The sequence below is a fragment of the Epargyreus clarus genome, unplaced genomic scaffold (genome assembly GCF_041222505.1).
Source record: "Epargyreus clarus isolate Ecla_fem2 unplaced genomic scaffold, WU_Ecla_fem_2.2 ptg000013l, whole genome shotgun sequence".
NCBI classification, from domain to species: Eukaryota; Metazoa; Arthropoda; class Insecta; order Lepidoptera; family Hesperiidae; genus Epargyreus; species Epargyreus clarus.
Window position 1 is genome coordinate 5569281 of NW_027332221.1, and position 27888 is coordinate 5597168.

Genomic DNA, 27888 nt, shown 5'->3' on the forward strand with positions numbered 1-27888 from the left:
ATGTCTAGAAGCTTCAAGGACCTAGAAGAATTGCATGAGACATCAGTATTAAAATCTCCCATGACGATGTGATGTGTATACTCTGAACAGACGGATTCTAACACATTCTCAAGACTGAAGAAGTAGTCTGTGTTAGGCGGACAGTAAACGACACCAAGCACGACTTTGGCACCACCGACTCTAACCTCAAGGAAGATATACTCACTTGATGCGGAATAAGGGGAAGGAGATATGGCGAGGATTTTATAAGGAATATTGCTCCGTAGGTATATAGCAACACCCCCTCCACCTTTACCCGTGCGGTCATTTCTTATAAGGACATATCCAGGGAGACTATAAGAGACAGAGTTTAAAGAAGGTTTTAGCCAACTTTCAGAAATAAGTATAGCATGAATCGAGGTTGCAATAGAAAATGTGTCGAGAAGGTCTGTATAGTGAGAAGGAATGCTTTGTGCATTTAAGTGACAAACATTAAAGGAAAAATCTAGAAAACCTATAGCGTCTTGTAGTAAGTTCCCAAGAGTAAGTGGCTCACTATAGGAATCATTGCTCAAATTGGAATGAAGACTAATATCACAAGCAGAAAAAAATGAATTGGCATCAGAATCATCGGACATACCAAGCGCTAATGCTTAGTATTAAATATTTCCTATTAAATAAATAAAGTAAATAAATAATATAATCTAATTAAGTTACAATAAAACTTTATGTTAACTGCACGTCCTGCCGGTAAAAATGATAGAAAAAAAAAACAATAAATAAAATATTTTTAAAACAAGGTAACAGTACTGTACAACCACACAATATATAGCACACTGCTCAATAAACGTACAAAACGTTAAGAAAATAAATAGTATTGTTAAACAAAATTAAATGGTTGTAAGCGTACGTTAAAACTAAATAATACATGTAACATTTCAGATATAAAAAAAGAACATCATCAGTGAAAGATATTGATTTTAAACACAAAAAATATGTTTTTATAACAATCTTCGAAAACAGACCACTGATGATGTCGCCATGACAGATGTTATTATGAACTGACAGTTGACAAGTAAGAGGTTTAGTTTGTCACATATTTTTATAAACATTATAATAAAAGGTGACAGTGTAAATAACTAGTGAAAGTTACCCTCTAATACAAAAATATTCACGAGAGGATTTCAGTAGGCATCTTAGATAATGTAAACAAAAGTTTTACAAAGTGCGAATACATAATACACAGTTGTTATTATTTTTTGTACCTCGCTGCACGCTTGGATTTCGTATGCTGATCAGCTGCGGGCGCAGGGGACGGAGACCTCGTACCTGGGAGGTCCTGGGCATCTGGCAAGTTACTGGCTGATGCAATAATGCCCTTGAGATCGTCCTCACCAAACACGCGATGCCTAGAACCGTCTGACAGCTTAATAATAATGACGCCGTCTGCAGTCCAGCAATTCTTCATCCCGAAACGTTGACGCGCTTGCACAAACAATGACTGGCGGTGTCGTGTAAGGAACTCAGAGACAACGTACGGAGTTCCTTTGAATGATGTTTTCTTCCTCCACACTGAGGACCTACTGGTGTAGTCATTGAAGCGTACGAGAACCGGACGACACTTTCCCTCACTGAGAACACCAAGGCGATGACATGCCTTAAATTTGTCACCTGTGATGTCCAATATGCCAAGCTTATTGTTAAAAAGCTTGGCTACATACACTGGCAGGTCTTCGACATCCTCTGGTATCCCGCTGACAAGAAGATATTTTCTACGGTGTCGCATTTCGCCAGCTTCAACTGTCCGTGCTATCTCTGATATTTGCTGCCGAAGAAGATTTAAAATTGTCCAGACGTGTGTCTTAAATTCAGACACTTCTTCCTGCAAACGATGCAGTGTGAGACCACTGCGTGGGGCCGATGCCTTCAACTGTGACTCCAAGTCGGCAAACTTCTTCAACATGGTAGCCTCCAGAACTTGTTGCGTTTCAAGGACTGCAGTGTAGTTGGCCATAGTTCACACAGGAGTACAATTCACACGGAAATAATTAATGCAGAGGTGTGACAGTGGTGCAGACAGGACAGTGCAGTTTTGTTATCACAGTTTTAGTGCATATAGAGAGTCACCAACACTTGTAAGTAGTAATTGAGAGTAAACTGATCTATTTTTAAAAGAAACTCAAAGAAATTTGTTGTAAATACTATTAAATTATAATAATGACTCAAGAGCACAATGTTACTTTTTTTCTGCCTACCGCCCAAACAATTATACGTACCCGCCGTACAATTAACCGCCCAATTATAACGTAGGTACCAAAATGTTATATGAATTTCTTAGGTGTAATAATTTAACACAGTATGTTGAGGAACACACATTTCACCGACAGTAGTGAGACACTTATTGACGTCGTATGCGCCGATGCACCAGTATCAAGTATACAGGTGGACCATATTAAAGATTTGAGTAGCCATGCTATAATTATTTGTGAACTTGACTTCCCTAAGCTCCGTCCATTGTCTAAATGGGTTGTGCACAGACCATTAAAGGATATCGATATGACTCTTTTTGAAGAAACTTTAAAAAATATTAACTGGATCTCTATTTCGTCTTTGCAGGATGTAAACGATATAGTTCGATCTTTTAATGGTGTAGTTTTGGATATATATAATTTATACGCTCCCCTGAAAAAAGTTTGTGTTAAGGAGAATAACTATCCCTGGGTGACATATAACATCAGATGTATGATGAGGAAACGCAACCAGGCTCAAATTCGAGCCCGCAAGACCAAGTTAGACGTTCACAGATTGCATTATAAAGAATTGAAAGCTGTAGTTAACGCCGCTATTGTCTCTGAAAAGAGAGCTTACTTTAAATTTTATATAAATTCTAAAACTAAACAACCTAGAACAATGTGGAAGCACATTAAGCAACACGTGGTAGTAAAAAATAAAGACACTTCTCTTCCTATCCATCTCAATGATGCGGATGCGATAAACGATCATTTTCTTAATGTCCCTGGAAACACCACCGTTCCTTTAGCCAATCTAACATTTTATGAATTTCATCGTTTCACTAACGCCTCGTTCGAATTTACAACAATTTCAGAGCATGACGTGGGAATGTTTTTAAATACCTTGCAATCCAACGCGACAGGATATGACGGTATCTCTCTTGACATGATACGGTTACTACTTCCAGACTGCCTCCCAACCATAACAAACTTAATAAATAAGTCTTTTGAGACGAGTACCTACCCTGATTTATGGAAAATAGCTGTCGTAAAGCCAATGTCAAAAGTGACGAACCCGGATGGGATGTCCGACTTGCGGCCTATCAGTATTCTGCCGTGCCTGTCTAAAATAATGGAAAAGGTAGCGTATAATCAGTTATTTAACTATTTTGAATGTAACAACATTTTCCCTATGTATCAATCTGGTTTTAGAAGGCATCGTGGTACCTCAACCGCCTTGATTGATGTGGTAGACAATATCATCACGTCGCAGGCCAATGGAGAGAGCACTATATTGACTTTGCTTGATTTCTCGCGCGCCTTCGAAACCTTAAATGTGTCTCTTTTGCTCTCAAAGTTAGCATATTATGGCGTCGGGACGAAAGCTATTAAATGGTTTGACTCGTATTTTACCTGTCGCCTGCAACAAGTAGAAACACAAGAGGGTTCTACCGGAAGGACTACTACTTCCTCTTGTCGACATGTTGGTCGGGGTGTTCCACAGGGTTCTATTTTGGGTCTACTACTTTTTATATTATACAGTGCAGATATCGTAAATGCAATAAAACATTGTAGGTATCATTTATACGCGGACGATCTGCAAATCTACATTTCATTTAAGTCTTGTGATTTAAGTATAGCTGTGGCCAAACTAAACTCCGATTTAGAGCGCATATGTTTATGGTCTGAGCATAATACTTTAGTTCTGAACCCAAATAAAAGCAAATATATGATTCTTGGTACACCGACCCAAATACGTAAAGTTACCGCCAAAATACTCCCAATCGTCCTAAATGGGCAGCCGATCGACAGAGTATTAGAAGCGCGTAACCTTGGCGTATTGATGGACGAGAACCTGCGTTTTGAAAGGCATGTCATAGATATTGCTCGTAACTGCTTCTATCGATTAAAAGTCTTATACCGCATTCGTGACTATCTCAGTGTTACATTGCGTATTTATCTTTGTGATAGTCTCTTTCTATCAAAGTTTAATTATGCCGATACACTTCTCGAACCGCGTTTATTAGCTCGCTCCAAAAAAGTAATACAGCGTGTTCAAAATGCCTGTGCAAGGTTTTGTTTCAATATTCCACCGCGTGCCCACGTTACTCCTTTCTTAAATAGCGCAAATATATTGAAGATGGACTTCCGTAGGCGCTTACACTTCGCCACTTTACTATTCGGTATTGTAAAGAAAGAGGAGCCTAAATACCTGTTTGACAAGTTGAAATGGGCAAGAGATTATAATCAGACGCATAGTTCTAGGTCCACCTGTAGGCCGCTACTATATCCGTATAGCTCCTCGGCTGCTTTTAGAGGAAGTTTCAAATACAGCGCCACGAAATGCTGGAACAATCTGCCTCCGCCTCTTCGTAGCCTAAAAACAACAATAATATCATTCAATAAAAATTACAAACTGTTCTTATTAGATGAACAAAAATTGAGTTGTTAAGTAGATCAACCAAGTGCCACTATACTTGGAACTTTATATATACGTATACCCGAACATAAAATTAACATAATCTATTAATTTATTATATCTAAGAATTTAGCATATCCTAGGATTATTATTAGACATTACTCACCACAATTACATATTTCATAAATCGCATACATATCTTAATACATTACAATTTATATTACAACTGTAGTTATTTAATTATACTATTAATTTTACGTATATTTAGGGTAGATAAAGGTATATATCTCGTTAAAGTAATTTGCAATACGTTTATTAATTATTATTAATTAACCTGTTGATCTACTTACCTATTCTGTGTTGCTAATGAGTGGTTGGCGTTGTTCCTAAACTCCTCATTTCCAGCAGCTGGGTAACCGACGGTAATCTGTTCAATTGTAGGTTATACTTTATTATTCGCGCATAGCATGTTCCAGCATCCTTCCTTACGCTTCGGCACCTTAAAAATTAAACTACATATAATACAAGGTTAAATTAAATACTCTAATAGAACGTAGATAACAGATATACTAACTTTTCGTTTAACATACTCGTTCTTACACGTAATCGTAATTTTCTTAATATTAGTTCACTTTTGTAACACAAAACGGCACTTATTGAGCATCACAATGTTTATAGTAGGTTAATATTAAATTAATAAAAAAAAAGAGTAGAAGAATTTTTTCTTTTTTTCTCCCGTTTACAACACTTGGCACGATGTATACTGCACAGCCTTCCGAGCAACGTTCGCATACGGTCCGGGCTGAAAATCAGTTGCCGAGATCCAATCTCGGTTTTTTTCTGAGCTCCGGAACCTTTTTCACAGACTTTAGCTGCAACACTCGATTATGTATTTTGTTTGTTTTTATTTTTTAATTTACTTTATTATTTTCAGTTTTCTTTTTTTTTATATTTTGTGTAATTTTATTTCTTAAGAAAATTTAATCAATAAGTTCATAATTAAGTTTGTGTTTCCATATGTGTATTTTTGGATTTCATTGTTTATTGTGTGTTATAATTTGTTGTTGTTGCTTAAGTTCTTGAAATAAATAATCTATCTATCGTCGCACCATCGCACCACTCGCCGAAGGATGAGGTTCCATCCACATCAACTGGACCCGTGGCGGTCCTCCACGGTTCGGTTTAATCGTTCATTTTTGCCGCGTACGTGCAAAATGTGGAATGAACTTCCTCCTGAGGTATTCCCTCAGGACTATGACATGGGGCTCTTCAAGAGGGGCGTAAAAAGAGCTCTCCTTCAAAGCCGGCGATGCATTGGCGACTCCTCTGGTGTTGCAAATGTCCATAGGCGACGGTGACTGCTTTCCATCAGGTAGCCCGTCTGCCTTATCGTTAGGTTACATATAAAAAAACAAAAAAAAAAAATCTATCTATCTATCTATCTAAAAAAACCGTTTTTGTAACTCTTGTTCCGACACTATACTTCGGAAACAATCCGCTAGGGGCGCTGATTGAAATTTGTATGGGCAAATACGTAAACAAATACCAAAACAGTCATTTTTGTCGAAACGTAAAAACTCCTGGTAAGGGTACACAGGCGTAAACAGTAAACACGCATGACAAGAAAAGCGCCCCATATCACTACAGTCTCTTCGCGACCTGTGTGATACATGCGTGTGACAAAAATATGCGCGACAGGAAAAACCTCTGATAGTATTACGTTACGAGTGATATACTAACAAACTTACAATGGCATTTCCCATAGCTAACGCATAATTCACGACTATGGTTTTTCCATCGTTTCTTACAATTCTTATTAGTTAAATTGATTTGACATTTGCGTGTTGTCTTGGGTTATAAGTACTTCGGGGAAACGTTTTTAGAAATTGGAAGTAAAATTATTCTGAACAACCGAAGGGTTTGAAGGTTAAACCTATTGACTGTCCTTTGTCAGTTATGTTACGTCTTTTTGAATTTTGCTTTGAGTTTTCGGATTTCTGATTTAATAATCTATGTTAACGATAAAAATATTTCATATTTATAGAGAATATAATTAGTTTGTAATACGCACATAACTTCGAAAAATCATTATCAATTAATACCACTTGGCTTTCACTGCCTTTTATTAAATTAGAAATTAATTACCACTTCCTTTAAAAGATGAATGTTATTTTTTATCTACACTCACAGCCCACTAAGATTCCCTGTGTGCCTTAGACACACACAAAGATGAATAAACTTCCAATTATTTTGAAGGAAGTGATCATTACTGTTATATTCAATATTCCTTAGCAATATACTGCCGACCTCATCATTCTTAATTACTATATAACGCCTTGCAACCATGTGGCCGGCAGTTGCATCTAATCCGAGTCCGCGAAACATTTAAATTCAATATTATAAAAGAAAAGTGAGGGGATAATTTATCTGTAGTTATTAAAGACATTAAACCAGTAGTGACAGCAGTGTGTGTTTTTTTTAAAGACAATCAGGGGCTGCCGCGTAACATTGGTGTCAGAAGTGGAATCTCGTAAGTGGTTTTAGAAAAGAACCCTGAGATCTCGAGCCCCTGGCAGGTCCCCTTGATAGTTCATATTGACCAACGGTCAGTCTCAGTCAGCTCTGAGCCCGCGTCAGGCACCAGCAGTCGCTACAGGAGAAGCATCGTGGTCGACAGTTAGTCTCACAAATTAAGTGAGCCTACACCCGATCAGCAGCAGAAACCCTCGTCCAACTACAACCAGCTCGTGCAACTCAACCAACGTCGGACACGTCATCGTCCTGACGGAGCCACGTCATCATCGCGTCGCCGTCAGCGAAGCAAGGCCAGGTCATCATTTGTGCTGAAAGGACTAATTGATAACTAGTGATGATCGCGCTTCTAAAAGTTTTGTGAGTAACTAAATGTAATTTACTTTGACTATATATACTTTCACTATAATTATTTTACATTAACTTATGTTTTGTAATTGTATTTCTATTTGTGTTCCAACTTGTGTGATTAATTAACTATTTTTTTTGTGCTGTATATCTGTAACTTTTATTAATTCAAGTTAAAATGTCCCTAAAAGGTGAACCTGCTGATAAATCCGATAAAATGACGTTAAACTTTTTGACGAAATCCATAAGACCCTATAACGGCGATAGGGAGACCTTACCAGCATTTTTAATAAATTGTGAGAATGCCATGTCATTAGCTTCCGCAGACCAACAAGTCATATTATGCAAATATATAATATCGCAATTGGAAGGTAAAGCCCAAATAGCTTGCAGTCTCAAAATTTTTTTAACTTGGCAGGATTTAAAACAATTTTTAAAAACAAATTTTGGCGAAAAGAAACATTCCTCGCATTTGCTTATTGATCTGCAGAACTGTCGTTAGTCACAATCCGATTCTGTATCTCAATTTTCCCTTAGGTTGGAGACGTGTTTAACCCTTATCCGAGCAGATATCCACTACTCTTGTTCTGATAGGTCCCAATTAGCGGGTAGAATAGCGACAATGGAAGATCTAGCTTTAAATACGTTTTTATTGGGGCTTAACCCCAATATCTCCACCATAGTTAGATGTAAAAACCGTCGTCTCTCAACGAAGCCATTAATAGTGCCGTTACAGAAGAAAAAATATACAAACTAACCAGAATAACTCAACACCCCTCGAAACACTGTTCTCTATGTAACAAGTAAGGTCATAGCGACCTATACGAAGAACAAAGTAATATATGATTATGCTACCAAATCGTTTTTATTGTAGTTATAACACCAAACTGACCTATATTATGTGTAAGTAAAATATTTTTTTCTTAATGTTATGTAGTTTCGAAGATACCAGTTGAATAAAGTTACATGTGATTTATTTTTCCAAAGAATGAGGCGATATGCGTACGAGTAACTTTACTCGCCGTCTAGGCCGACGCGGTCGCAAGCGCGCGGGATGGGACATCGGCAGACGTGACTTTGTTATCTGCGAGGCGACCCGTGTGCACGTCTTTGTTAGAATAAGCAATTATTATTTTAAATCCGTAATTCTATTATAAAAGTAGAATGGTAATGATTTCAGAGTGAAAAACACGCAATCTTGGCTTTTATTAACATATTTTTCACACATAACTAATTACAAATAACTTTTGGAAACGATACTCATTTACATAAAACAAAGTTATTTGTACACATAATGTTAACAGTTGTCCCAAGAATAAGGTTATATGTGTACATACGACGTAGACATTTCCACAATTAATCGTCACAAACACTCAAAAATGAAAGAAATAAAACATTTTTAACCATTTTTTTTATAGAAAACAAAGGTAATTAGTATTTTACAAGCTTAGGGAAAGACTCAATCTTCTAGAATAATTAAGAAAAATGTTAATGCTGATTTTGTGCTTACCAAATTTCAAATCGCTCTCCTGAAAAGTAACGATTTTGCAGAAGTAACTTTATTCTACGGACAGGTCGATAGGTCGTCAGACTGTTATAGGAACCATCATAAATCCTATCACATGCCAAATCCTGCCATACCTAATTCATTTCCAAACAATATAAATAGTAATAAGTTCTGTAATTATTGTAAAAATAAAGGCCATATGATAACCGAATGTCGTAAACATGAGTTCAACAACCGGCGTCGCGTTACAGAGTTCAAGTCGCAACCTGAGCCTGGTCAATCTACTCAAAACAGCAACGTTAACTCTAATGCAGCAAATAATGCAATTAATTATTGTGAACAAGACGACACTTATTACGGTAATAATTATAATAACGAGGATGGTAATTTAAACTAAAAGGGATTTCGGATCAGTGCCCTCCGAAATCGTCAATTCCAAGTGGCACAGTAACCATTAGATATCACCCAACTCGGTCCAACCCTTCGAGGTTTTATAATATGATTTCATCTCAGTTTAAACAGCTGAGTCCTTCCAAGACTAACGCATCTCAGTCTAAGAAGCTGAGTCCCCAAGCATCTCAGTCCAAGCCACTGAGTCTTTCCAAGTCCAATGCATCTCAGTCCAAGCCGCTGAGTCCTTCTAAAGCCAACGCATCTCAGTCTAAGCCACTGAGTCCACAAGCATCTCAGTACAAGCCGCTGAGTCCTTCTAAAGCCAACGCATCTCTGTCTAAGCCACTGAGTCCACAAACATCTCAGTCCAAGCCGCTGAGTCCTTCTAAAGACAACGCATCTCATTCTAAGCCACTGAGTCCACAAACATCTCAGTCCAAGCCGCTGAGTCTTTCTAAAGCCAACGCACCTCAGTCTAAGCCACTGAGTCCACCAGCATCTCAGTCCAAGCCGCTGAGTCCTTCTAAAGCCAACGCATCTCAGTCTAAGCCACTGAGTCCACAAACATCTCAGTCCAAGCTGCTGAGTCCTTCTAAACCTAACGTATCTCAGTCTAAGCCACTAAGTCCACGAGCACCTCAGTCCAAGTCGCTCAGTCTTTCTAAATCTAAAACATCTCAGTCTAAGCCGCTGAGTCCTTCTGCCTCCGATACGCTTCAGGTTCTAAATCATCCTAAAACCTATGCAGGATGCTTATTACAACCGAAGTCACTGAGTCCTACCAAGTTATATACAAAACCTGAAAGTCAATGTGGTGGTAGGCCTCTCCCACCTCAGAGCCAGATGGCGCGCTCTGAGGTGCTGGCGCGATCGACTCATGGAGCTACATTGTATATATCGGCGATACGCCGCGGGTTACGGGTTCAGAGTCCATCACAATGAAAAATGCGCACCGAAGATAACCAAGTTTATTTTTGCACGAAGGCCAGTAAGAAAAAGTCCGCCATTTTCACAATCAAACTGATATTTATAGGTTTTGTAGCGGATATGACAATCTTTGTTGCGATTGAAATTACTGTGTAACAAATCTCATAACATAGTTCAATATTCGAAATTAATATTATAATGAATTTTACATTACTCCAAATAATTTATCTTACACAAATTAAATTTGTTTTAATAAACAAGCGCGTTACAACACAAACATTCCTTACAAGGTTTCATAAATCGCCAAAAGAGGGCGCTACTAGTAGGATGCAAATTAAACTAAGTTTTTATAAAACAATAAAATTGGAGTCATAATAATCTAATTGATTTTTACTTTGAAGGTTTATGCAACAATATGAATTATTAAAAATAAATTACAAAATCAATGTTTTAAAATCAGTCGAAAGAGTCAGTGCAATGTCTAAGAGACATTGAGGTTAGATCAATAACAGTATTGTAATTACGAATAATCATTTTAAACATTAAATATTATAATATAAAAGTAAGATACAGATTTACACCCATAAATAATTATTTTAAACATTAAATGTTATAATATAAACATAAGATACTGATTTGCGCCCATACGGCCATACTGATTCCAGCGCGTCCCTTGCGCTGTTTTACATTACAACATAATATCAAACAAACAAAAACATTACAACATAATATTTTCTTTCTTTCTTCTTTCTTCTTTCTTCTAATATCATAAAAAAGGCGTCACTCATCACGAGTTCTAGCCAACAATAAGGCATCACCCATCCTGGGATCTAGCCAACAAGACCAGGATCAAGGATACGCATGGTGGCCAGCCAGCGTTTTAGGAAGGATATTTGGATAGGATTATAATATTTAACAAGAACACACGTGAACGCACATACATAAAATAATCATGAAAACCAGTTATAATCAACACAATGCCTTTACAGTTTCAACATTATCAAGAGGTGGAGGCATCCCCACGTGGACTGTTCTGTAATGATTCCTCTGCCCATACGGTTGATTCGTCTGAGTCATTAAAGTCATTAAAAGGGTCTGATTGAGCTGTAGGAGCGGGGCGTAAGATATCGTGACTTGCAATTTTTTCTGAAGAACCACGGAGATTGACATGCTTAAGCCGGTATCGATCATATGGTAATACTTCTAAAATTTCCATTGGGCCTTCAAACTTAGAACCTAATTTAGTGGTATGGCGTTCATGGCGCCGCATCAACACAAAATCGCCTACCTTAAAAGGATGGATTGTGGCTTTACCTTTGTCGAAACGTCTTTTATCATTAAGGGACCGCTCGTCCATCCGCTGTTTAGCAAGCAATCTAATTTGGTCTAAGTCGTCTGTCAGTTCGTCTTCATCAATTTGTAGTATTTTAATGGCAGGTGGGGAACAACGCTTTCCTAATAGCAACTCCATTGGACTTTTACCTGTACTTTTTGATACTGTGCAGTTTATAGCTAATTGTTATTCTTGTAATGCTGTATGCCAAGGCCTATTAAGTTCTATAACAGACATGTTATCTTTAATAACTTTCATCAACCGTTCAACCTGTCCATTGGCCCTACTGGCTCCCTTTGCTACGACGTGGTGATGAATCCCATACTGTTTACAAAAGTTTTTAAATTCTGTAGAAGTCATACTCTTATCTTGGTCAGTAATTAATCTTGTTGGGGTGCCGAATATTGCAATTAGATTTTTAAAACATTTGATAGCAGTCTCACTTGTTCGATCACTAGTGTAAATCATATGAACATATTTTGTGAATCCGTCGATAAATACAAAAGCATATTCAGATTCATTACGTTTGCCATTCATTCTCCCAGTTATATCTGCATGAACAGTATGAAAAGGTACAGCTACTTTGTCAATAGGATGTAGGACAACCTGTCTGGCACCCGATACGCCTTTTCTCACTCTACACATTACGCAGTTTTCTACAAATTTTCTAACTAACTTGGTCATATTGGGAAACCAATACTGTTCCCGTAATTTTTCAAGGACTTTTTCCCACCCAAAATGTTGAAGGTTATCGTGGTAATGGGATATAAGATTCCATCTATAATTACGTGGGACTATTATTAATTTATGCGTCTTATTATTTATTTGTACTTTACGTCGCAATAATTTATCCTGAAGTAAAACGTAAGTATCTGCAATTGTTTTGGGAATCGAATCACCATTCAACTGCTCAACAATACTAGCTAGGGTTGAATCGCGTTTTTGTTCGATGAGGAGCCAGTTATGATCAAGGGTAGATACATTAACGGACCATACTAAGGAGCTAGATTTATAAATTTCTGAACACTGGTTTACACGGCCTTCATTAGGTTCTTTTATTGGGTTGCGACTGAAAAAGTCGGCATGAGCAAGTTTATCGCCTTTGCGGTATTCAATTTCAAATTGGTAATTTTGCAAAAAAGCCCACCATCTATGTACTCTCGGGGTTAGATCTCGTTTATGTCTCGAAGCTTTTAAAGAGTTACAGTCTGTGACTACTTTAAATGACCGGCCATGAAGGAAATGCCGAAAATGTTTTATGGCCTTCACCACAGCAAGAGTCTCGAGTTCGTATGAATGATATTTACTTTCTGTATTAGAAGTTCTCATACTAAAATAAGCTATTACTAAAGGATTTTTATCTTGTCTTTGAATCAGTACAGCCCCATAGCCAACAGAGCTAGCATCTGTATGCAACTCTGTCGGCAAGTCAGGATCGAATATAGTCAACACAGGAGAAGATGTAAGTACGTCAATTATTTGTCGTCGAGCAAAGTCATGTTCTTCAGTCCAATTAAAATTAACATTGGATTTAGTTAAATTGTACAGAGGGGCCATGATTTTAGAGAAATTAGGTACAAATTTCCTAAAATAGCCAGCTAGGCCATTGAATTGCCTAACTTCTTTTATATTTTTGGGTATCGCGGAGTCAGTTAGAGCCTGAATTTTTCTTGGCCTCGGTCTGACAGTACCATTTTCTATGATGTTACCAAGATATTCAATTTTAGTTTTAAGAAAAGAACATTTGGAAATGTTTAAAGAAAATCCTGCACGCGTCAGTCTAGTCAAAATAAGTTTCAAATTTATCAATCCCTGCTGCACAGATTCAGAAAGAACCAAGATATCGTCGATATAGACTAACGCAATATTATCTCTATAATCACCTAGGGCGGCATTTATGGCGCGTTGATATACTGATGGAGCATTGCATAGACCGAATGGCATGCGAAGATATTCAAATTGCCCATCAGGCGTCACAAATGCTGTTTTTTCGATCGAGTCTTTTGATATAGGGATGCCGTGAAAACCAGAGGCCATATCTAAACAACTATAATAACGAGCTTTGCCTAATTTATCAATTTGATCCGCTATTAAAGGTAAGGGGTAATTATCTCTAACCGTATTTAATTTTTAACTCCCGGAAATCAACGCAAAGTCTGTCCGCGCCGTTCTTTTTCTTAACTAATAATATTGGACTGCTGAATGGAGAAGAGCTATCTCTTACTATACCATTTTCTTTTAAGTCTTCAATTATTTCCCTGACTTTCATACGTTCTACAGGAGACAAACGATATGGACGACGCTGCACAATTTTATCAGGATTTTTTAATCTAATTTTTAACTCACCGGTTGTCACCTGTGAGAAGCGATTTCCCGACGTAAAACTATCCTTAAACTCATTGATAATTTTATAGATTTCTTTAATATCTGTCGGGTCAGTAAGGTCAGTATCTAATTCAGTTGAGGGAGTCACATTTAAACATTCATTGATAATAAAATCACGATTAATAGATAAACTGTCTTCACTAAGAGTAACGCTAAGGCCCGGTATTTTTAAAAGATTAAACCCTATCAAGATATCAAATTGAATTTCATTGTTACCTACGACATAAAAATCGAGTTCTAAGCTAACACTATCAATCACAACAACAGTCGAAATGCTTTGTTTTGAGATAACCTTTTGACCCCCAATGCCCATAAATTGGACGTCGACTTGTTTACGTTTACCGGGAATGGAACCAGCTATTTTTACTCGAATTAAGGAACAATCGGCACCAGTATCAAAAAGACAGTCATACTGTTTATTCCCAATAATTATATTAATAGTACTGCGTTTAATAGATGAGCAAAAGTTTATAGTTTTATTTGAGGCGTTATGTTCGTCATTTTGACGACGGTAACAATTTTTGTCTAAATGACCCTTACGATGACAGTAACTACATTCAATAATTTTAGCATTATTAAAAGTGCCACGAGAACTGGAATTGTTATTTGACTGTGACGAGACAACGTTAGGCTTATAGAAACTTTTCTCTTTACAGTCCCGTGATAAATGACCCGGCTTATTACAATAATAACATGTGATTTGATCTTTTGAAGGTGCAGTGATACGAGGTTTCTTAATATCATTATATCTACTTTCTTTATTTTCAATTTTACGTTTCCGGAATGTTTTAAGAACTGATACTAATTTAGGCAGTGAGTCGGGGGTATTTCTCAATAACTCAGATCGAATAAACTCAGGGTAAATACCTGTGATCAGTGCCTCCACCACCTCGGCGTCGGCAGCTTCCGGTCGAACTCTCTTGAAAAGTGTCCACGCCGTTGAAGCGTATTCGGCGTAGCTGCTCGCTTGATCCGATGTGTAGCTGCGCCATTTCTGCACGTCATCTGCATACCGGAACTCCTTGCTGAACGTATGGATTAGCTCTTCCTTCACTTGCTCCCACGTGGTTGAATGTAACGACCATGTATCTGCCCATGTCTTGGCTCGCCCTCGCAACTGCATAATGGCTTTCATTCTAGCTTCATGTGGAGGGACATTTAACTTCATAATTGTTTCGTCCACATTCGCGCACCAGTCCCTGATATCGTGCGATCTCTCATCAGGGTTAAACGGCGGTAAGTAGAAGTCCTGGTGCCGCCGCGACGATGCCGCTTCTGCTGATAATATTGCTTTCACAGCACTTGTCGCTGCAGTCTTCGTAACGGAGTTTAAGAGACTCATCACTTGTTCCATAGTAAAAGTCGCGCTATCCGAAGATCCCGAGGTCTCTTGGGGCTGCGGTCCCACCGCTGCTATCGGCGATACGCCGCGGGTTACGGGTTCAGAGTCCATCACAATGAAAAATGCGCACCGAAGATAACCAAGTTTATTTTTGCACGAAGGCCAGTAAGAAAAAGTCCGCCATTTTCACAATCAAACTGATATTTATAGGTTTTGTAGCGGATATGACAATCTTTGTTGCGATTGAAATTACTGTGTAACAAATCTCATAACATAGTTCAATATTCGAAATTAATATTATAATGAATTTTACATTACTCCAAATAATTTATCTTACACAAATTAAATTTGTTTTAATAAACAAGCGCGTTACAACACAAACATTCCTTACAAGGTTTCATAAATCGCCAAAAGAGGGCGCTACTAGTAGGATGCAAATTAAACTAAGTTTTTATAAAACAATAAAATTAGAGTCATAATAATCTAATTGATTTTTACTTTGAAGGTTTATGCAACAATATGAATTATTAAAAATAAATTACAAAATCAATGTTTTAAAATCAGTCGAAAGAGTCAGTGCAATGTCTAAGAGACATTGAGGTTAGAACAATAACAGTATTGTAATTACGAATAATCATTTTAAACATTAAATATTATAATATAAAAGTAAGATACAGATTTACACCCATAAATAATTATTTTAAACATTAAATGTTATAATATAAACATAAGATACTGATTTGCGCCCATATATACGTCAACGGGTGGTTGACGCGATCCTGCCGAACCTTGTGGCTTGGCTGAGGAGTAAAGGTCGAGTGACTTTCCACCTGACTCAGATACTCACCGGACATGGCTGTTTCGGTGAGTATCTGTGCAGGATACGGAGAGAGGAGACGGCCCGTTGTCACCACTGTGGGAACGACGAGGATTCCGCACAGCACACGCTGCAGTACTGCCCGACATGGGAGTCTCAGCGTCGGATCCTCGTCTAAAAAGTTGGTGAAGATCTCTCTCCGGCGGCCATTGTTGGGGCGATGGTTCAGCGCAAAGACGCCTGGGACGGCATGATCACCTTCTGCAACGAGGTCATGTCTGCGAAGGAAGACGCCGAAAGAGCCAGGGAGCGCGCTGAACCCGCTCGGAAGAGGCGCCGCCGTGGGCGCACGTAACGCCTGCCGGCGATGTCCCTGTAGTTCCGGGATCAGAATAGGGCTACGGTATCCTCTGCCTGTCGTAAGAGGCGACTAAAAAGGGGCTTTCGGGGTTGCGGACGGCAAGAGTGGGAGCTCTAACCGCCTGGCTAGCGACCCCGGGAAGAACGATGGTATGTGTGACCTCATACCGTCGTACGCTCCACACGGAGTGGCGAGCTTCATAAGCATCTGGACGGAGCCAGACGGAAAAGGCCACGCGCCAAGAGGACTCCGGTTGCGTTCCTTTGGAGATCCCGGAGTCCTTTACGCAGCGCTGAGGACGGTTACCGGGGGGTTTTAGTGCGGTAAAAGTCCCACATAACCCGTCGTTGCTCCCACGGCGTCGGGTACCTTTTGAAGGTTTCCCCCTCGTCAACAAAAAAAAAAAAGGCCTCTCCCACCTCAGCCACAGAAGCTGAGTCATAATACAATATCTCGTTTGCCTACAAATTCAAAACATTCAGTGCCTATTTTTGAAACTTGCGTAAATAAATACAAAGTTTCTTTACCTTTCATAAACATCATGACAAAATACTCACAAAGACCACTTAGTTTTCTTATTGACACGGGTGCTAGCGTAAGTATAATCAAAGAATCAAGTTGTGATATTATAAAACTCAAAGGCATTAATGATAACGACACCTACAGTGAAAGTTTGGGTTATTTAATTTACAACTAGAGTTGTCTGACAAAACTTTACAATACAAGTTTCACGTTATTGGTGATGGAGTAAATTTAAAATATGATGGAATCATCAGCACAGATTTTCTGAGATACTTTAATGCTAATATAGATTATGACTCTAAATGCTTGTCTTTAAACGGTCAGAGCATCCCAATTTTATATGATAAACCTATTTATATCGTCCCAGCTCGCTCAGAAGCTGTAATTGAATGCATAGTAGCAAACAAATCATCAGATTTACTTAATCTGCGTGAAGCGCTCATTTTAGATCATAAGGTCTGTGATGGCGTTTACGTCGCTAACTGTATTTTGTTTCTAAAACCAAATAACCGAGTTAATGTTTCCGTGCTAAATACAACGGAATCTGAAGTTCGTATTAACGAATTCAAAGTTAATTTAACCCCAATTGATTTTATAGAAATTTCAAAAATAATGCCCAGCACCGAAATGATAAACACAATCAATCTCGTCCTCACCCTCAGATCGTATTGATCGCGTTCTTAATTTAATACGATACGAGCATCTTAACTCAGAAGAGAAGCAAGCCCTTCTAAATTGTTGTTCCAAGTATTCAGATATATTATAAAGCTATATTTCTTGAGTGTATCACAATAAAAGAAACATTTAGAGGAAGATGATATATTTTCATAAATATTTTATAACAATCACGATTATGACAATTAGGTTCCCGCCAAAACTCCATTCTCCCGACACGCCGCACCGCGCCTCACCGCATCACAGATTAAAAATCATTCTGCCACAGTCGGCCATCCGACCACAATTGCGCCGCAATTGACGCCTCACCTCACCTCTGTTACTACTTCTCATCTCTGCTCTGGTAATAGTTCCATCGATTTCCATAATAATATGATAGGTCTACTTCCGATATAATACATATTTTCAAATAGCCTTTGCCCACGCAAATTCTCTACCCAGTGTGCATAGGTTGGTACCTATGGATGGAATGGTCTCCATCTAGGCTCAGTGTCCTTGGCCACTAAAACTTTTCATGCATGTCAGTACCCTCTCCGACGCGTCTATTCTGACCTCTCACTTGTACTCTAGTGAAGCATCTTATTCTCCCTCTTTCTTTAGTCCGTATTATTCCACTTTTCAACATCTCAGGACTCTACTGTGGGCGCTACCGGCTTGCTTTAAGGTTGTTCACATCCATTCTCTACTCGACTCCCAATGCATCACTTCATCTAGCAGGCGACACCCCAATCTTTATTTGCCAAAGATATCTGTAATAAGAAATCTCAGAGAGCAAGTGTGTTCGTTATCTGGCTATTATAAGGGTATCCTGACTACAAAAATGTTATTTTAGACTATGAGTAGTAGAATTCCCACCACAAGAAAACTAAATTAAATCTGCTTTCTTCAATGAACTAACAAAATACTAATATATTTTTTTAAAACTTGAAACCGAATCCATCAAATTCTATTGAAAGATTTAATATGGTTAATTGAACACCCGAAACAAAATAAAATATTTCATAACATGTCGGCTGTAATGGCTCATCTTATGTTTGCAACTCTAATAAGTAAAATTTTGCAGGGTTTAAATTTTTTAAGGGTTTGCAGCAACAAAGGGTATTTCTTTTTTACGACAACTAACACTACTTCAACGTCTCATCACATTTTCGCACTAACAATACTTATCTCACTCAGCTCATCTCACCACCGCATTTACGGAAACGAGGATCGAGAATGGTGTGCTTCTCAATACACCAACAGTTCCTCTTGTTTATGCATCATACCAACAAAGATAAGTTATTCATCTCTGATATCTATTACCTATACAAATCTGTTTAAATCAACCCAAAAATTAACAAGACAATGATATTGTTTATAAATGACACAGACAATAAAATGTTAAGCTATTATGACTCGATCGCTAGTAACTATTATTTATTTTTTATTTATTTATTTATTATTATTATGTTACACCAACAAAGTATACACCAACAATCGGTAAAGGTACACAGAAGGAAATAAGACACAGGTACAGGTGCTACCTCAATTATAGGTGCAAACTACAATGCAAATAATAGAATAACATAAAATAGTATACAAATTAAATGGAAAGAATTGAATAAAACTGTAAATATAAATTAATAAAATAATTGTAAAATGTTAACACTTAAATTTCTCATAACAATTATAAATTACATGTTGATTATTATTATAAAAATACATTGATGAAAAAAAAATTGCATTATTACATACAAAAAGAAAATAAACAATCATAAAAGTAATTAAAAATTTAGAAATTTATTTCAAAATGTTAATTAGGTTATGCTTAAAATTGTACATGCTATTTGAGAAAATATCTATGCTATTCTGAGGGTGTGACTGTTCTTTACCATGTACACTGCATGGAGAAATGTCTGCATTGCGGTGATGAATGACATTATAGCTTCTGACTATTTAAAGGAGAGTTATGCCCTAAATTAGATTTGGCCGATTTAGTTAGAAAAGGAGTGTACTTCATATGTCTAGGCAATACTCTTGGCACAGATATATTTATCTGAGAAACCAAATAACTATCATCAATATGCCCATTAACGAGTTTATAGAGAAACATATTATCCAGCAGGTTCCTTCGATGGTATAGAGATGTCAGACTAAAGTAGCGCAATCGGTCAATATAGCTTGGTAAAACTTTAGCTAAATTGCAACTATAGACTAAGTGCCATAAAAACCGCTTCTGAACCCTCTCTATGCGTTTGTTTTATACATCGTAGTATGGATTCCAAACCACGCTACAGTAATCGAGTCCGCTGCGAACAAGAGAGTTGTTTATCGCGATCTTAGTACCTGGGTTTTTGAATTCTCTACAAGTTCGCAAAACAAAACCCAATGTTTTAAATCCTTTTTTTACTATATTATCAACGTGAATGTTAAAACGTAATTTCGTATCTAGAGTTACTCCCAAATCCCGAATACTGTCTGTCTCATCAAGAGGTACGCCGTTTATGAGTTATGAACGAGGAACAGTTGTATTTTTCCTAGTAAAACAAATCACTTGACATTTTTTAACATTTAAATCCATACCATTCAACTTGCTCCATAACACGAGTCTATCCAAGTCCATCTGAAGTGATATACTATCCTCTACTGAGTTTACTTTGGCATAAAATTTTAGATCATCGGCAAACATTAAAAATTTCGAGTGTTCGAAACATTCATTGATGTCGTTAATAAAATAATTGAACAACAGGGGTCCCAGGTGCGAGCCCTAAGGAACACCAGATAGTGTAACAAAAGGCTCGGACCTGTAACCGCCCACCACAACCATAGATTTCCTATTCTCTAAATAAGATCGGCACCATTGTAGTAAATTTCCGGCAATTCCACAAGATGAAAGTTTTCTTAACAATATTTCATGGCTCACTTTGTCGAAGGCCTTGCTGAAGTCAGTGTAAATAACATCAACAGACTGTCCACGGTCAACATCCTCAGCAAGGTCCTCGACAAAGGAAACTAAATTGGTTGCGGTAGATCTTGCTTTCACAAAGCCATGTTGTTCTGGCATAACAAGTCTTTTAAAATGCCAAGCAAGAACAGGACATACTAGACTCTCGAAGACTTTTGCAAATACAGGAATGATAGAAATTGGCCTGTAATTCTCTACAAAGCTGGCATCACCACTTTTCAACAAAGGGATTACCAGTGATTCCTTCCACACGCTAGGAAATATACCAGAATGTAACGATATATTTATGATTATCCAGAGGGGTAAAGTGAGTGCGCTAGCGCATTTCGCAACGAAGATGGAAGGCACTCCATCTGCGCCAGCCCCTTTAGTAATGTCAAGTCTTTTTAAAACCCTAAATACTTGTTCCTTAGTGACACTTAAAGTAGTCAAATGTACGACACAAAGAGGAATTTGAGAAACATTAGAGATAGTAGCATCAGTATTATAGTTAACGTTATTGTTAACGTGAGTCACTTTATGAGCACCTCGCTTTATTTCTATATCTCGTCAGTATTCTCTCGCTGTACTTAACCAGCATAGCTCAACCACTAACACTTAACCAGCAACCATGGAAGGAAAGCTATAAGCTAAATAACAGAGTTTATTATTTTAAGTACCACTACTCGCTGCATTCGCGTACTAGATATAATCATCAAATTGTTTTTAAATATTTGCTTTAGACATTTCTCCCAATTAATTGTGAGCGTACTTATAGTAGGTACTACTATCAGTGTGTTACTTTCTATGTTCATAGCCCACATTCATGCCTAGGAATATTCAGGACACACGAGGACATTTCCTTTTCGTGGATGGCTCCTTAAGTAACTTAGGTGAAAAGTTACATCAAATAGCACAGAAACAAATTGCTTGATTTATCCACAACTAAATAATACAATAGTCCACTAACAATATTTTCCCTATTAAACCATTATGACTAGTAATCTAGCTCTCCTCTTTAGTAATCTAGCTTTCCTGCAACTGTATCTCACCATGCTCAATCAGAAAAGTTTATATCACTAATGTTGAATAAGCGCTACTCTTAACATGAATGCTTAACCGGTACTGCTCAATCGTTAACGCTTACCCTGCATTAGGCACACCATAATGCTTAACCACGATCACTCTAACACTATGATTTATTCTTAGTGAGCGACCATAAAGTACTCTTGTGTATGTCTAAAACTAATGATCTCAAGGGCCCTTTATGTGTAGTATCAATTTAATTTAACTCCTTAACTGTTAATAGATTAATAGATAATTATTAATAGAAAGCAAATAAACTCTAAAACGCCCATAAGTTTAAAAAGTCAAAGGTCTGTACCCGGGATTGAACCTCAGACCTCAGAACAGATTGAAAACCCGAATCTCAAACCAATAGGCTACCACTACTTATGTCTCTGACCTTGCACTCTATAATATTAATTAAGTTATTTGTATAAAATAATAATTTCTTAAAACTCAAAATGTAAGTAGTCATATTGTGTACCTATGACTGTCTCTTTAACCAAACCTCAGGTTTCATTATAATCTCTTATTGGAGATGTCTCAGTAATGTATCATCTCTTTCTCAAATTTCTAGAGATTATGCTGCTGCTCCACACTCATACCATAAAGAAGATTATTTACCAGATCCATACAAAATTCTAGAAAACTTGACTTGCATTAATCATGCATAATGTGGTGTTGTTCAGGAAACGCGAGTACCAAGAGTGTCACCGACAGCACCATCGCTACCTCCAATTCCTCTTCTATAACCCAGTCTTCGTTGCCAAAGGTTTAACATGAGCTTTAAGCTTCTGACTCTACTCCACATCATGGTTATCTTGAAATGTTACAACTGTTACAAGTCACACGTCCCTGTATGAAACTCCTGTAGAGAAATAAACACAACTACAGTATAAAAGACGTTCACCTTTGCCCATCCTCATAACATTATTTGAGCGGCTTGGGCTAACATTACAACAGGCACCATTAATTGTTAATAACAAGTTTTATTTTAAGTTCTGCAACTAATATCATATAGAAAAGACTATTGAACTTGTATAAGTAAACAAATCAAGGCATACATACAGTACACAACATACATAGTAACATAACTATTTTTTTTTAATTATAATCTAGATAAGACTGACGAGCTAGCTAGCTTATAGAAGTAAGTCACTGTAGGCTGGACATCTGTAACCTCAGAAGAACCTCCAATGTAACGCCTGCTGCATTTTACTTTAAAATTCATAAGCTAATAATCTATCTTCTATTATATACAGGGTGAATTTTTCAAACGGGCCTTCAGGGCCAAATCCGAAACTATAAGGATTAGCGAAAAATGCTGTAAGGAGTTACGAGGCCGATTTTGATAAAAACTAAAACTGCATCATTAGTTTTTTAAAATATCTTTTTCCTTAGCCGGGAATCGAACGAGTTCATTTTTAAAAAAAAATACACCTCTATATTATTCCACCATCTGATAGTGTCGCTTATAAGGATCAAATTCTGGGAAGTAATGTTATGTGACAAATTAAAGGAAAAGGAAAATTTTGAAGAAAATACCTATTTTTCCGTACATTGCCATACTACTCCTTAAGGATTATACATAACAAATGATTTATGTATAATTCTTTAGAAACATACGTAAGTCATACCATTGAAGAAATTTTTGGTTAATCAACTAATTATTCGATCTTATAACCGTGACATACGGCTTAGTATGAGAAAGTAATAGTTTGGCAAGTAAATTACCGCCGTTTTTAGGATTTATTTTTTAATAAAAATAGATAAGTGATTAAATAGTAAATTGTTATTGTTTGTTGTTTATAACTACGTTTCAACAGTAAATATGATTTTCTATATCTCTTTGTTTAGTTATCACTCGGATTTGACTCGAAAAAGACATTCTCGCAAATTGGCAATTTTACATCTGTATTAAACGAAACTCCGCCCATAGCAAGTTAAATCTATTATAATGGTCCTAAAAGTAACCTTAATTAAGTCGGACATAAAAACATAACTTCTTGAAGAACAATGCGTCCATTTCGAATGATTTGAAACATTGAGCCAAAAAAAATGTTAATACGCGAAATGTTTAAATTGATGAATGGCGGGAACTTAACTGCCAAATTAATATGAAAAAATTTGTATTTTCTTAAAATTGAGGCTTTTCCTTTAGTTTGTCATTTATCATTACTTCCCAGATTTTGATCCTTATAAGCAACACTATCAGATAGTGGAATAATATAGAGGGTGTATTTTTTTTTCAAAATGAACTCGTTCGATTCCCGGCTAGGGAAAAAGTTATTTTAAAAAAATAATGATGCAGTTTTAGTTTTTATCAAAATCGGCCTCGTAACTCCTTTCAGCATTTTTCGCTAAAGCTTATAGTTTCGGATTTGGCCCTGAAGGCCCGTTTTAAAAATTCACCCTGTATATAAAAGCGAAAAGATACTCACGTTCAAAACGTATTAATCAAGGTTTTGACTAAACTTCTGAAGCTAGAATCATGAAATTTGACATATAGCTTCATTTTATAATGTAGGTGCGCACTAAGAACGGATTTTTTGATATTCCACCGTTAAGGGGGTTAAATGGGGGTTGAAAGTTAGTATGAAAGTCCGTCAGTTTTAAAGCAAACTGGATGAAAATTGGTATTTAGCTTTCTGATTATGATTATGATTATGAAAGTTAGCCATTGCTTTACTGGTAAAATATAATAGAACTTTAATTCTACCGTTTTTGGAAAATCAACCCCTATGTGGGTTCAATAAGGGTTGTAAGTTTGTTTGGATTTCCACCATTTTTGATGTAAACTCTATGAAAATCGGTATTTGGGTTTTGGATAAAAAATAATTAAATACCTATTTCACCATTTTTGGAAAATCGACCCTTAGGTTGGTAAAATAAGGGTTGACAGGTTATTTTAAAATTTGCTAATTTGAAAGCTAGCACTATAAAAGTTAGCCATTGCCTTACTGGTTAGATATAATGGAATTTTAATTCTACTGTTTATGGAAAATCAATCCTTATGTGGGTTAAATAAGGGATGTATGTTTCTATGAAAATCCCTCAGTTTTGATCTAATCTCTATGAAAATCTGTTTTTAGCTTTTTGGTAGAAAATAATTAAACACCTATTTCATTGTTTTTGGAAAAATCAACCCTTAAGTTGGTAAAATAGGGGTTGACAGATTATATTAAAATTTGCCAATTTGAAAGCCAGCACTGGAAAGTTCGTCATTGCCTTACTGATTAGATATAGTGGAACGTTAATTCTACTGTTTTTGGAAAATCAACCTTTATATGGGCTAAATAAGGGTTGTAAATTTGTATGAAAGTCCCCCAGTTTTGATGTAAACTGTATGAAAATGGGTATTTGGGTTTGCGATAGAAAATAATTAAACACGTTTCACCATTTTTGGAAAATCAACCCTTAAGTTGGTAAAATAGGGGTTGACAGCTTATTTTAAAATTTGCCAATTTGAAAGCCAGCACTATGAAAGTTAGCCATTGCCTTATTGGTTAGATATAGTAGAACTTTAATTCTACCGTTTTTGGAAAATCAACCCTTATTTGGGTTAAATTAGGGTTATAAGTTTGTATGAAAGTCCCCCAGTTTTAATGTAAACTGATACAATTAAATGACTGATATGTGGATTAATCGGATTTTATTGGATTGCTTTGAAAATCTTTACATTCACTTTACAATGTTCCGCAGAGTAGAGAGAATAGACAAGTGTCACAGATCATGAAAAAGACATTAGATGGAAGGCACGAAATTTTTTAATTGTACAGATAATATATTTTAATATTTTAACACTTCCTTCAAATGAGAGCCTTCCTTCAAACACAAAATTAAGTTTCTATATTTAACATACCAATGTTACCTCTTAACAACTTAAATCTATCTCTAATCTATCTAATGCTTTTGTAAAAATATCAGCAAACTGATGATCTGTGCTTACATACTTTAAAGAAATAATTTTTTCATTATACTTTTCTTTCACAAAGTTATACTTAATGTCTATATGCTTGCATCTTTTGTGAAATTCACTGTTTTTAATTACATTTATAGCACTTAGATTGTCAATATGTAGGCACACAGAGTTTTGTTTATACTCTCCTAAATCACTTAATAAGTATTTCAACCACATTGTTTCTTTGGTGGCTGCACAGGCAGCCATAAATTCAGCCTCAGTGGTTGATAAGGCTATAGTTTGCTGGCGTTGACTGGACCAAGTTATTGCAGCTCCATTTTTTATAAAGACATATCCTGTCATAGATCGCCTTGTTGTTATATCATTGGCATAATCCGCATCACAATAGCCAACTAGATCTGAAGACAGTGGCTTACACTGATAACTTAAACCCAGGTCAATGGTCCCTCGTAAATACTTCAATATTTTCTTTACAGCACTCCAGTGAGACTCATTATAATTGTGCAAGAACTGACTTACCAGACTAACTGCATACATAATGTCAGGTCTGCTCACAGTCGCTAGGTGTATAAGTGATCCAACTGCTTCTCTGTATGGTAGATTGTTGTCGGGTACCGTCTCACTTTTCTGGAGCTTCACATGAGGATCTGCTGGAATACTGTTGGGATTAGCACAGCTCATGTTAAACTTTTCTAATAATTTTTCAATGTATTTACTTTGATGAATAAAAATGTGTCTTTTATTTCTATATATTTGCATGCCCACAAAATTAGAAGGAATACAAGTCTTTATGTCAAAGCTTGTTTTCAATTCATCAATTACTTCTTTCAAGACTAACTTTTCTTTTGACATTAGAAGGCCATCATCTACATAAAGGCATAAATAACATTTAATTCCTTTAACTTGACCAACATAGACACACTGATCAGCCAAGCTTTTGACAAAACCGAACTTTTGTAACACTGTGTTAAATGTATCATTCCAGCACCTGGGGGCTTGTTTCAGACCATAGATTGATTTATTAAGCTTACACACAGTATTAGGTGGACATTCTAAGCCCTCAGGTGGAACCATGAATATATGTTCTTTCAATTCTCCATAGAGAAAAGCTGTCTTTACATCAAATTGAATTATTTCAAGGTTTTGTTCAGCAGCTATAGATAAAAGTAAACGTACAGAGTCATACCTGACCGTAGGTGAGAAGGTTTCATCATAGTCGATTCCTTTGGTTTGTGCATATCCCTTAGCACACAGACGGGACTTGTATCTTGGACCTGTTGGTTCATCTTTCACTTTGAATACCCATTTGCATCCAATCACTTTGGCATTTTCTGGTTCCTTGACCAATGTCCATGTATTATTTTGACTATGTGATTGTAGTTCTTCACCTATTGACATTTTCCATTTCTCTGCATTGGCCGATTTCATTGCGTCTTTGTAGGTCAGAGGTACATCTAGACTTCCTTCATTGTAGCATAGATATGTTTCAAAATCTTCAGTTTTAGATTGTAGTTGTTTGTTTCTTGGCCTTAATGTGACATTAGAGACTGGTAGGTTGTCAATTTTCCTGTCTGGTACATAGATGCTGCTGTTTGGTGATGAATCATAAGATTCATACTCTTCACAACTACTGGAGGAGTTTGTGGAACTTAATTGTTGACTGTCACACGATAATTCTTCATTTACAGACTCCTTCTTTGATTCAGTTAAGTCCACCGGAACATAGTTTCTTACAACAGTTGATTCTAGAAAAACTGCATCTCTGCTTTTCACAATTAATCCAGAGGTAGGAATTATGAACCTGTAGCCTTTGGTGTCACTACAGTAACCAATGAATATGGCTTTCCTTGCTTTTGGATCCCATTTCTTTGTTTTCTCTTTTGGTAAGTGCACCATGGCTTCACAACCAAACACACGCAGGTGACTAACACTTGGTTTTGTTCCAGACCACATCTCCTCAGGAGTTTTATATGACAATGATTTTGTTGGTATTCTGTTTAATAGATAAGCAGCAGTTTGAATGGCTTCTGCCCAATACTGTTTAGATAATTTTGCATTAAGTAACATACTTTTGGCTTTTTCTATTAAAGTTCTATTTAATCGTTCAGCAACTCCATTTTGCTGCGGTGTATAAGGCACTGTGGTTTGATGTACAATTCCATTACTTTTTAGTAGCTCAGAGACACTGTTGTTAATGAACTCGAGGC

At 36.8% G+C, this 27888-nt stretch overlaps 1 protein-coding gene and 1 long non-coding RNA gene across 2 annotated transcripts in view; both read right to left on the reverse strand.

Moving 5' to 3' along the window:
- Positions 1 to 27888, reverse strand: part of LOC140746683 (uncharacterized) — a 210257-nt gene that overhangs the window by 20841 nt on the left and 161528 nt on the right. The window lies entirely within an intron of this gene.
- On the reverse strand, positions 4306 to 5993 carry LOC140746824 (uncharacterized). Its single transcript, XR_012102819.1, has 3 exons — positions 5204 to 5993; positions 4980 to 5128; positions 4306 to 4587 (listed from the first exon to the last, which is right to left on the reverse strand). It is a non-coding gene; the product is annotated as an uncharacterized LOC140746824 (long non-coding RNA).